This window comes from Dipodomys spectabilis, unplaced genomic scaffold, assembly GCF_019054845.1.
Source record: "Dipodomys spectabilis isolate Male_0828 unplaced genomic scaffold, ASM1905484v1 ptg000491l, whole genome shotgun sequence".
In the NCBI taxonomy this organism is placed as follows: Eukaryota; Metazoa; Chordata; class Mammalia; order Rodentia; family Heteromyidae; genus Dipodomys; species Dipodomys spectabilis.
Window position 1 is genome coordinate 1,284,207 of NW_024871168.1, and position 8,944 is coordinate 1,293,150.

The window sequence follows — 8,944 nt, forward strand, 5'->3', positions numbered from 1 at the left end:
GACTTTAAATTTAGACTTCTGAAATGACAAGCGATGGGAATTCATGATAGATAACATAATGCTAAGAGCATGGAAATTATTTCCCTTCCAACTTCAGTGTGTAGAGAATAAAAATGCTCTATTGGATGGCCCTGAAAGTCCAATTCTAAATTTAGGACAGAAGGTGAATAGTAAAGGAGATCTATCTTAGCCATTCTGCGATTAGTTTTGTGGAGAAATATACTCATTTATGTAGGTCAAACCTGGAAGAGAGGATGTGGCAAGCCCATAGCCAAATGCCAAAGTAGAGATGTCTAACAAAATACCATGAATTTGAAACAAGTCTTAAAAGGGGATCTGGGCTAAAAGGGAGTAGAGTAGAAGAATGGAGAGGGAAATGGTGGACTAATACATTCATAACATTCAATGTACACGTCAGAATATAAGTAGGAAACATGAAGGGATAGGGTGGGTTTGGGGTAAGGGAAGGAAGAAAAATGTGAAGTTTGACAATGATCCAGATGCACTGTATATTGAAATGCACATACACTCTATTCAACACTGGCATGATGAAGCAAAACCCCTCTGCACAACTAGCTAAACATAAATTTTTTGAAGTTTTAATATTCAGAGACCAGAAGCATAAACCTTTAGAGATTAATAAGAAGAGAATTGGCATATTGTTGAGGCTTGTTTCCCTTTCAATATACAAAATTTAGCGTGTCAAGTCTGCTGAAAATGTAAATTTTATTTTGCCTATTCTTTTATGCAAATTGCTTAAAATGTAGAGAACCAAATTCCAATATCCCTTCATTTCCAATTAAAAAAAGTCTTATGCACCTTTAAGTTTCTCAGTTATTTCTAAATACCTTAATGCAATGCATTATTGGAACTAATTTGATTCCATATTTAAATTTATTGTTTTGCTGTTGTTGTGAAAGTACTGTACAAAGGGGTTTCAATTACATGGGCAAGATAATGACTACATTTCTTATCAAGCATGGTAGCTTCCTCCTTTGTTTCCCCTTCCCATAACTTCCTGTCCTCTCCCCACTCCCCAACCAATCCTTCCCCCCACCAAAATTTTAAAGTTTGTTTTCTACATAATGACTTGTACATCTCATTGTTGTAATGGTCAAACTGTATCCCTATTATTTAAACGATTTGCTTTTTCCCTTCCCCTTCACAAATTATAACAACATCAAGTACAGTGAAAGCAGGGTTTTTTACAGTGGGGGAGGGACATACAAAGCAAAAAAGAAATAATCTTTTAAATGTGTTAGAAACAATCGCATTACAGGAAAAATAAACAATTGAATATATATCTTAGGTTTCATTTCCCTAACATCAACTTGTCTGACAGTTTCTGTTTGTCTCAGACATAGACTAGTTATTGCAAATAAGGGAAAACATGGCACTTAATGTTTCTTTGGGCCTGGCTTACATCACTTAATATATTTTTTTTCCTAATCTTTCCATTTCCTAACAAATGGAGCAATGTCATTCTTTCTGATGGAGACATAGAATTCCAGTGTGTACATTTACCACATTTTCGTGATCTACTCATCTACTAAGGGTCATCTGGGTTGATTCCATATATTAGCTATGGTAAATAATGATGCAATAAACATAGTTGTGCTAGAAGCTCTAGTGTGGTCTTGTTTGTGAACATTTGGGTAAATACCCAAAGTGGGATTGGTGGGTCATAGGGGAGCTCTATGTGAAGACTTTTGAGGAACCTCAATAATTAATTCCAAACTGGCTGAACAAGTTTAGACTCCCATCAACAATACATTAATGTTCCTTTCTTACCACATCCCCTCCAGCATCTGTTGTTATTAGAGTTCTTGAATTTTGCTATTCTAACTGGCATGACGTGGTATCTCAATGTTGTTTTGATTTATATTTCTTGTATGACTCGGGAGGTTGAGCATTTCTTCATTTGTCTACTGGCCATCCTTCTTTCTTCTTTAGAGAACATTCTCTTTAAGTCTTTAGCCCACTTATTTATCTTCTTTGAAGATTTTTTTGGGGGGATTTAATTTTTGAGTTACAGGTATATTTTAGATAAGAGACCCTTGTCCATTTTATGGCTAGTGAAGACCTTCTCCCAACCCGTAGGCTTTCTATTAATCTTGCTAGCTATGTCCTTTCCCATGCAGAAGCTCCGCAATTTTATGCAATCCCATTTGTCCAACCTTTCTTTGATTTGTTGTGTTTCCAGGTCTCTACTAAGAAAATTTCAGCCTGTGCCAACAAGACTTAGGTATTCTCCTATTCCATCCTGTAATATATTCAGAGTGTCTGCTTTGACTCTGAGGTCTTTGATCCATTTGGAGTTGATTCTGGTTCAGGGTGATACATATGTATCTTGCTTTAGTGTTCTACAAGTTGTTTACCAATTTTGCCGGCACCAGTTACTGAAGAAGCTGTATTTCTTCCATTCTATTTTTTAGCTCCCTTATCGAAGATTAGATGGCTATAGTTCTGTAGGTTCATTTCTGGGTTTTCAATTCTATTCCATTGGTCCTGAGGTCTTTCTTGTGCCAGTACCAAGCTGTTTTGATTACTATGGCTATGTAGTTGAATTTGAATTTGTATTGATATTCTTCCAGCACTGTTCTTTCTGTTAAGGATCATTTTTTGCTATTCAGTGTCTTTTATTGTTCCATATGAATTTTTTGATTGCCTGTTCTATTTCCTTGAAGAATGAGGTTGGAATATTGATAGGAATCACCTTGAATTTGTAGATAGTCTTCGGAAATATTGCCATTTTCACGATGTTGATCTTTCCAATCCAGAAGCATGGGAGTTTTTGCTACACTCTAAGTTCAGTTTTGATTTCTTTTTTCAGTTTTTTAAACTTTTCATCATAGATACCCTTCACTTCTTTGGCTAATTCCTAGGTATTTTATTTTTTGTGGAGCTATTACGAATGGAGTTGCTTTCCTAATTTCAGCCACACTTTTCTTACTGTTGGCATACAGAAAAGCTATTGATTTTTGAGGATTAATTTTACACCCTGCTACTTTGCCAAAGTTTTGAATCAGCTTGAGTAATTTTGGAGTGGACTCTGTGCGATTCTTTAATTACAAGAACATTTCATCTGCAAAGAGGGAGAGTTTTACTTCTTCTTTCCCTATTTGGATCCCTTTTATATTTTCACCTTGTCTTATTGTTGTAGTTAGTCATTCAAATACTAGATTGAAGAGAAGTGGAGAGAGTGGGCGTCCTTGTCTCATTCCTGAGTAAGAGAAAATAGCTTTAGTATTTCACCATTAAGTAAAATGATGGCTATAGGTTTGTCATATACAGCCTTTATTGTATTGAGGAACGTTCCATGGATTCCTAATTTTTCCAGAACCTTCATAATAAAGGGGTGTTGGATCTTGTCGAATGCTTTTTCTGCATCTATTGAGACAACCGTGTGGTTCTTATCCTTGCTGCTGTTGATGTGATGAATTATATTAATTGATTTGCATATATTAAACCAGCTTTGCATCCCTGAAAGGAATCCTGTTTGACCCTGATGTATGATTTTTTGGATGAATTGTTGAAGTCAAGTGGCCAAAAATTTGTTGAGAAACTTTGCATCAATGTTCATAAATGAAATGGGTCTATAGTTCTCTTTCCTTGATGAGGCCCTTCATGGTTTTGGGATGTGTGTTATGATGGCCTCATAGAATGAGTTCATCAGTGAACTTTCTCTTTCAGTTTCATTGAAGAGTTGGAGGAGTATTGGTGTGATCTCTGCTTTGAAGGCCTTATAGAATTCTGCTGTAAAACCATTTCGTCCTGGGCTTTTCTTACATGGGAGGTCTCTTATTGCTGGTTCTATTTCAATGCTTGGTATAGGCCTTTTAAGATAGTTTGACTCATCTTGGCTTAGTTTCGGCATGTCAGTATTTGCTAGGATAAGGTCCATTTCTGCCAAGTTCTCAAACTTATTAGTTTAAAGGTTTTAGAAGCATTCCCTTATAATGTTCTGAATCTTAGTTGTTTCTCTGATATTTCCATTCTTATCTCTGAGTTTATTTGGGTGTGTTCTCTTCTTTTTCTGATAAGTTTGCTAAACGTCTGTCAATTTTGTTAAATGTTTTGAAGACTCAACTCTTTGGTTTCTTGATTCTTTCTATTTTCTTTTTACATTCCAATTCATTTAATTATGATTTAATTTTAATTATTTATTTGCATCTACTGGATTGTGTTTATCTTGCTGCTCTTTTTCAAGGAGACTCAGATGTCTTATTAAATTGGTTTCACATCTCTCCAATTTGTTGATGTAGGAACGCAGAGGTATAAAGTTGCCTTTGAATACTGTGTTTTCTGTGTCCCAGCGGACACAGCAAATTGGTGTGTTCATTTTTGATGAATATCATGAACATTTGAATTTCCTTTCTAATCTCTTCCATGACCCACTTGTGATTCAGTAGTGTGTTGTTCAGGACCCATGTATTACATGACTTTTTTTGGTGGCTTTTGGTGTTGAGTTTTAATTTTATTCCCTTGTGGTCTGAGAGAATGCAAGGTATAACTTCAATGTTTCTGAATTTGGACAAGTTTGCTTTGTGGCCTAAAATGTGGTCTATTTTGGAAAATGTTCCATGTGCTGTGGAGAAAAACGTATTGTTTAATGCTGCTGGGTGAAATATTCAGTAGATGTCTGTTAAATCTACTTGGTTTATGCAGTTTTTTATATCTGCGGTTTCTCTATTGAGTTTTTGCGAAATTCAGCTATCTAGTGGGGAAAGTTCTGTGTTAAAGTCCCCAACAATTAATGTCTTTGGATCTATGTGGGATTTGAGGGAAAATAGTGTTTCTTGGATAAATTTGGGTGCTCTGTTTTTTGGCAAATAGATATTTAGAATTGTAATATCCTCCTGAAGGGGTAATCCCTTAATTAGTATGTACCGAACTTTTCACTAATATTAATTAAAAGTCTATTTTATCTGATATTAGGATTGCAACTCCTTCTTGTTTATGGGGACCATTTGCTTGGTAGATTTTGTTCTAGCCTTTATAATTGAAAATGTTTGTTTTTGTGGCCAAGATGTGAATCCTGAAGGCAGTAGATAGAAGGATCTTGCTTTTTAATCCAAGTAGACACACTTTGTTGCTTAATTGGAGAATTAAGTCCGTTAATGTTGAGAGATAGAACTCAGAGGTATTTGGGAGTTCCTGCCATTTTATCCAACTTGTTAGGGGCTGCCGCAACTGTATTCTTATGGTTCTTGGATTCTCAGTTTGGGTGCTGTTTCTTGGCCTTTATTGTGGTCTTGTTGGTTTTCTCTGTGTAGGACATCTTTAAGATTCTTTTGTAGGGCTGGTTTGGTAGAGATATATAGTTTCAATTTTTCTTTGCCATGGAAGTGTTTTATTTGACCTCCGATTATTAAGGAGAGTATAGCTGGGTAAATTATTCTTGGTTGACCCGTGTTTGTCTTTACGGCATGGCTTACATCATTCTAGGTTCTTCTTGCTTTGATTGTCTCTGCTGAGAAATCTGAGGTGATTCTAATTGGTTTCCCTTTACAGGTGATTGATCTTTTCTCCATGACAACTTTAAGGATCTTTTCCTGGGTCTGAATTGATCCTGTGCATATTATAATGTGACAATGGGATATCCTGTTCTGGTCTGGTCTATTGGGAGTTCTAAAAGCTTCTTGGATCTGAATAGGCCTAACTTTTTGCATGTTTGGGATGTTCTCTCCTAGGATCTTGTTAAACAAATTTCCTAGACCATTGACTTCTGGCTCTAGGTGCTCCTCTACACACATTTTCCTCAGATTAGGCCTTGTAATGGTGTCTTCCAAGGGTTGAATGTTGAATAGATCTATCATATTTCTTGGATTTGTCTTGGATGGTTGTATGTTATTTTTCTATAATATCTAGGCTGTCTTCTATCCTCAGGATTCAGTCTTCTGCATGATCTATCCCACTATCCAGACTTTCTACTTTTTTTTATTTCCTTATAGTTGTTGGGCTTTTATGGCTTCAAATTCTTTGTTGGATCTTTGTTTTAGATCTTGTATGAAATTCTTTACTTCCTTAATTTAGTGTTCAGTGTTTATTCTCAAAAAACTTAGTTGATTAGTTATGGTTTCCTTGGGCTCCCATTTCTTCTGTTGGGATCCATTCAGCATTCCCTTTGTGGACTCCCTGACTTCTTTCAGCTCTCTGTTTATGGATTGCATGAATGCCTCTAGTGATCTCTGTCTATTCTCATCCCGCTCTCTCATTTTCTGTATTACTCTTTGATTAGCTTCCTCACCTTCATGCAATTCCTGTAGTTCTCTTTGATTGATCTCAGCCTGCTCACACAATTCCTTTATTTCTTTTTGAGTGTAGTCAAACTGCTCAGGCAATTCCTTTATGTATCTTTGAGTAGCTTCCTCACGCCCATGAGCTTCCTGTTTTGATCTTTGGTTTGCCTCCTCTCTCTCCCTATCATGATCACACAGAGTCCATTGCAGGTTTTCAATCTTTTCATTTACCATGTTTACCATTAGTGTTTGTAGAGCTTTTTGGGAGCTCTCTTCTGGATTATTCATTATCTGTTCTGTCCACTGATTATCATGAGTGGAGTTAAATGTATATGTAGAGTCCAGTTTTCTGAGGATTCACTCATCTGCCTAGGAATTCATGCTGGCTGTTGGAAAAAGAGCTCAAGTAAAGATGCCATTTAAAGCCTTATAACTTTACTCTTTACCAGGGTATTCTCTTGCTACTTTGGTTGTTGAGAGTGTCTACAAGACTAAGAATTCCGTGAGAAGAAGGGAAACACCATATGACTTATACCCAATTGACTTGCTATCACTTGTACAGCATTTCGTAAGTCAAATCTCTCTAAAACTACCAGTTTTAAGAGATAAGAGGAGTGGTAAAAGAACTCTTAGAGACAAATACATCTTCAACACATATTGTTCCAAGTATTCCGTTTAGGCATATTCAATAACTGGTGAAACTTATGTTGGCTGTAATTATGTGTCTTTCTCCATGTGTGCATGTATACATGTGTATATGTATGTGTGTGAATAGTAACATATATGTGTACATTATGGCTTATATCATCATTTATTCTTTGCTAATAAATAAAGTAAGGAATCCCTAAAGTTTTAACAGAAACTGTGTAGTTAAAGTCTTAACTCTTCACTCTGCTTCTTTACACAAAGACTTTGCAAGTCCTCATTAATAAAGTTTCCATAAACTCTGAAATGTACATACTTAATGCTTAATGTCTGCTACCATAAATCTTAAATACTTTATAGAAAAGTTTTATACTTGCCAAATAGTCCTATTTTTTGGCATATATAAGCAAAATCCCCAAAGTAAGCATATTTAAAACATTAAAACTTTTAACAAACCTTAACACTTTCTGCAGTGTTCATTTTGACAGGTGCCTTGTATAGAATAATTGAATTTCTCCTCCTACACATCTCTTGAACAATAAATATCCAGAATTATTTTGTTTTTGGCATGTCTATCTTGATTTTATTCTTAAATGTGTGCTTATGTAAGAAATACATGATTTTAAAATTTCACAACAATTCTTTTGAACTTACTTTTTGTTGAATTGTCTAGTTTAATAAAATCAATAAAAATTATACTTTATATATAAAAAATGTTTTATGCTCAATTTAGCATCACATACACTAACATTGGAACAATACAGAGAAGATTAGCACACCCCAGGCGCAAGGATGACATAAAAATTCGTGGAGCGTTCCATATTTTTTACAACAGATGCTGAAAGGTATGTGGCCACAAGGGAACCGTATTGCATTCTTGGTGGGAGTGTAAACTTGTTCAACTACTTTGGAAAGTAGTATGGAGTTTCCTCAAAAGACTCCACATAAACTCCTCTATGACACAGTAATCCCACTTCTGGGGATTTACCCAAATGATCATAAACAAGACCATACTAAAACTACCAGCACAACTATGGTTATTGCAACATTATTTACGATAGCTAAGATATGGAATCAATCCAGATGTCCCATTAGATGAATGGATCAAGAAAATGTGGTATATATACACAATGGAATTCTATGTCTCCATCAGAAAGAATGACATCTCCCAATTTGATAGGAAATGGAAAGACTTGGAAAAAAAATTATTTTGTAAAGTAAGCCAAGTCCAAATAAATATAGGTCCCATGATTTCCCTTATTTTCAATAACGAAAATATGTCTTGGATAAGCTGAAAAGTTCAAAAGATATGTGCATATATCCAGATAAGATGATGTTAAAGAAATTGAACCCCAAGATCGGGACACAAGTGGATTTTTTTGTTTCTTGCTATTGTTTCTAACGTACTTATAATGTGCAATGTCATTTTTTTTTGTTTCTTTGTATGTTTCTCCCCATGCTATAACCCCTGTTTTCTCTGTATTTGAAGTTGGTGCACTTACATCTTGTATGTATGCTTCTCTAATTTGGGGAGGGGAAGGGAAAAAATGCTCAAATAGGGATACAGGTTGATCCATTGTAACAATGAGATGCACAAGACACTATGTTGAAAAATGAACTTTACAATTTAGGCGTAGGAAGGAAGGGTGAGGGGAGTGTACTTGTGGAGGTGGGAGGGAAGGGATGGTAGGGGAAATACAAAGGAGGAGTTAACAATGATTGTTAGGAAATATACTAGTTTCCTTGTTCATGTAAATGTGACCCCTCTGCACAGTATTATTACAATAAAAAAACATATAAAATGCTCTGAGATGGAAGAGTTTATTTCCTCTATTTTACCCATATAATATCGTTAACAAAGAAATTAATGCAGAACACTGATATGAAGGTAATTTGAATAAATGTGTGTGTGTGTGTGTGTGTGTGTGAGTGCGGCATGGCACAATCAAACACATGCGTGCATGTAAACACACGCCATGCATGTATATTGGCGTGCTGAGAGTTAAAAATCAGGTCTTCAAGGTCTTGCTAGGCTTTTACTATCTAGCTACGATATA

General features: G+C 35.6%; 1 non-coding gene across 1 annotated transcript; it reads left to right on the plus strand.

Moving 5' to 3' along the window:
- Positions 1-7,607: 7,607 nt before the first annotated feature.
- On the plus strand, positions 7,608-7,714 carry LOC122098762. The gene has a single exon (XR_006145807.1). It is a non-coding gene; the product is annotated as a U6 spliceosomal RNA (small nuclear RNA).
- The last annotated feature ends 1,230 nt before the right edge of the window (positions 7,715-8,944 follow it).